Consider the following 4,007-nt stretch of genomic DNA (forward strand, 5'->3'; position numbering starts at 1 on the left):
AAGATATTTGTGTCGAGCGCACATTAGAATCCAACACTCAATGGATTCTTGAGGATGCATTTACATAACATTTCTCTTTTATCTCTTTGCTTACTTGACATAAATGAATATCTAATGTACAAGATGAATGCAAATTTTGTATCAAATATTATAGCAACAAAGGCAACATTTTAGACCCCTTTTTGCAAGTATATAATGTTAGAATTCAAAAAATGGGACACTGTGTCATTCCTTCAACTTTACTTAAACTAGATATACATCTTATTTCTTTTTGTTCTTCCTATCTTAAGTAAAAGAAAGTTTAACTTCAAAGTTCCAACAATCCAAAATAATGAAGCAAGCCACAGAACTTGAAAAGCCTCAATATCATTGGACCAGACAGATCATGTAACTACTGCAGCCTTAACAAAAGGTACAAGGTAATTTACCTGCAATTTTTTTGGTTGCAAATTATACAACCAGAACAAATTTGAGAATCTATTAAACAAAATGAAAGGAAATTTTTCATGACATCGACAAACAAATATCATGCCCTGTTGTATAATCCCATCCCAAGCACATACCTCATCAATCCTAGATTGAAGGGCTGCAAGACAATTTCTTTTGCCCTCAATCTTAGTAGCATTTTCCACATATTGTTGTCAAATAGAAATCAATTCCTCCAACTTTGCCTTGGAGCTTTTCTTTATGTTATCCATAAATTCAAAGGGCAGGTTTTGGTCTTCCTTTGTAGTCAATTCCCAACAACTCGGCAGGGGTTGATCATTTGGCGTTCAACACATATTGATAATTGCCTCCGATCTTTAGCCTGGAAATAACAAAAAGGAAACAATGTTGTAGCCATGAAGTGTTCTTCAATGTGGATTGTTTTTCATGTTGTGAATTTCAAAAACAAATCAAAACTATCTGATTTGAAAATAAATTGATACTCAAAACCAAGAAAAAAGCAAAACAACAGATTCTTGGTTATGTATTGTTTGCTTCCAAAACTGGAACCAAAATATGCTCTTTTTTTTATATTTCTTGATGGGGCCACAGAACAGGGATAGCCTGTCCCCCTACCGCCTACCAATAACCCCCAAACCCTGGTGTTGGCGGGATTTGTTCCCAAAATCTCAAGACTCTCAACCACAACCAGCCAGAAACCTTACTAACTGAGCCAGTACGCACCATCAACCAAAACATGTTAAATTTCTGATTTAAAGATTATGTTTTCATCTTGTTATTTAATATCATGTTACATGAATTATATAATATCTATCTTTGATTCCAGACTAGTCTTTCTTTATCCTGGAATTTGTTGTACTTTGTGTTTTCTCTATGGAATAAAAATTTTACCTTACTTTTCAAAAAGAAATGAATTATATAACATCTTTACTACAAAATCCATTAAAAACGTTCATGTTAATTTCTACACAAGGAATAAACCAGCCCTAAAAGCTATAATGGAATGGAATTTCAAATAATACTCAGGAAACCCACAAACCAAAATGCTTCGATTATAAAATTAAAACTAAAATGGTTACTGACCTATTTAGATCATGAAGCAATATACCTTCTAAATCAGATAATTGACGCAACTCCAACACACTAGTTAGAGATGAATTGGAAAAAAAAATTCAAAATGCAAATCATCAAGCAAATCTCAGCAATTCACCTCCTAAGAGCATGATTGCATTCAATTGAGAGATTCTCAAGTTCCTTAAGCTTATGTGCTAGAGTGGCATCAAGGTCCCAGCATTTCTCCTCCCAATCGTTCCTCGCAAGCTCTGTCTCCGCAATATCTCTTTCCACAGCATGGAGCTTCCTCTTCATCCTCTCCGCATCCCTAGCATTCACAGTCTGCGCATCAACCCTCTTCCGTCTCCTCATTCTCCTCAGAAATCCTCTTATTCTCCTGGAGTTTGGCGTCCAATTCCTTCTCCTAATCCTTCAAAGTCTTCTCCACCATCACAATTGCGTTAGATTGTGTGAAACTTCTGCACATCCTTCTCCAGCATAGATTTATCTCTCTCGAGCACCTCCCTCTCGGACGGCCCCGACCTCAATGCTTCGAATTGGGCTTCAAGATCAGCCACTTCTTTCCCCAACGACTTAACTTTCTCAGCCGCGGCATCCCTCTTGTTCCATTTGTCTATTGAATTCATTATCGAGATCTTCAACACCATCATCGTCGCCGCGAATGTAGAGCGAGTAGCAATTTACGATGTGCGTAAGAACCCTATAATCTCGGAAGAGTGAATTTGTCGTCGTTGTCGAAGAAGACGCGATGTGATCATTGTAGAGCGCAAGCTCGACGAGCCAGTGAATGACGGCAAGAAGGGAAGGCCAGGAGTGAAGAGTGCCGGGAGCTTTGAGGGAAGATTTTGTTGAGTTTGAAGGGGCAATTAAGGTGTTTGAGGAGAAGAGGAAGATCTTCTTCGAGTTTGAAAGAGGGCCAATCGAGGCGAGTGAAGGGAAAGCGAATGATGTCAGTGATGTCTTTAGCAGAGGGGAGAGGGGCTTGAGGACAGTGGAGGAGGAGTGGAAAGCGAGGTAAGCGTTGATGACGCGGATGGCGGAGGCCTGATGGACGCGATCGGTAATGGGGCCGGGGGTGGCGCGGCCTATCCCGATGGAAGAGTTGGAGGGGCGGCTGCTGCAGAAACTGGCGTCGGAGTCTAGGTTTCGAATGGTGCTTAAATGGCGAGTGTCGATCGGAAGTCGATGTTGCAGAGAGTCCTTTGGGCGTCTCCGCCCACCGATGGCTCCTCTCATTTCTCTCCGTCTCTCGCTTCTGGTCCTGTGACTTCTGTCTGTTCGTATTCGTCTCTCTTTCGGTCTTTCCCGCCTGTTTGTCTCACTCCCCTCTTTTAGGTAAATTATAAATACTCCCCCCAAATATGCGTCAATAGCAATTATCCCCTGAACACAAACATTCCCTCAACTTTCACTTTGCCACAAATGCCCCATTGGCCTTGGAGTAGACCTATTCATCGGCCGGGTAGCCCGACGGCCCGGATCGGTCTGGCCAGTTATAAGTTGGGTTTGGTCATAATTTTAGGCCTGTGGGTTTGGGCTCGGCCTAAAGCACCAAACCTAATTTTTTTCAAGCCGGGTTTGGGCTTTCTCGAAAAAGCCCAGCCCGAGCCCAAGCCCGACATGATACTACATATTAAATAATAAAATATATATTTTATTAAATAATAATATATATATATATATGCAATACTTTTTCTTTGCTCTTCTTCTCTTTTTCTTCAAGTAATAGTGAGATGTTTATTATTTTTGAGTTTTGAAGGTTTTTAATATAAATAAAACATTTTTATTGAATAAAAAAAAGAAAATAAATTGTTTTCAAATTTCTATCTGGACTTGGGCTTCGGGCTTTATATGAGGGTTGGACTCGAGCTCAAGACCTAGGCCCAATGGTCCGGTTGAGCTCAAGCTTGGGCCTGAATTCATTATGTTGATTCATACACATAGCCTAGCCCATGAACAGGTCTATCTTAGAGTTTCATCTGCTTACTTCAAAAAAAATTCTCATTCAGATGTTTAAAATTTTTAAATATCTAAATTACCCTTTTATTATTTATTTGAATGATTTATGGTTCGATTAATTTTCTAAATATCATATTGAAGTTCTATAGGTTTATATTTCTGACCGGATTCAATATTTAGATAAAATGGTAGAGGTTTCTTTTCAATATATATGTATTTAGGCTATGTTTGGTTTGAAGGAAAAAGTAGGGAAAGGAAGGAAACACATTTCATTTGGTTTTTCTTGATTTATTAGAGAAAGGAATGAATATTTTTTATATTTTAAGATGAACAAAGACATTCTTGTCAATAAAATAAAACAAGGATTTAAAGAAACTTTTTTGTATGTCAATAAAATGATCATTGTTATTCTAGCTGGTTTCCTTTGAAAATGAAAGTATTTTGGGTCAATTATGGTTTAAGATAAAATGATAAGAAAAATGAAAGGGAAAATCTATGATACAGGAAAGATATGGTATGAGAAGAGT

At 38.2% G+C, this 4,007-nt stretch overlaps 1 pseudogene; it reads right to left on the reverse strand.

Moving 5' to 3' along the window:
- Positions 1 to 383: 383 nt before the first annotated feature.
- Positions 384 to 2,757, reverse strand: LOC148880565 (kinetochore protein NDC80 homolog pseudogene; annotated as a pseudogene).
- Between the last annotated feature and the right edge of the window lie 1,250 nt (positions 2,758 to 4,007).

This window comes from Nelumbo lutea, chromosome 1, assembly GCF_056320005.1.
Source record: "Nelumbo lutea isolate HS-2025 chromosome 1, American lotus-T2T, whole genome shotgun sequence".
Classification (NCBI taxonomy): domain Eukaryota; kingdom Viridiplantae; phylum Streptophyta; class Magnoliopsida; order Proteales; family Nelumbonaceae; genus Nelumbo; species Nelumbo lutea.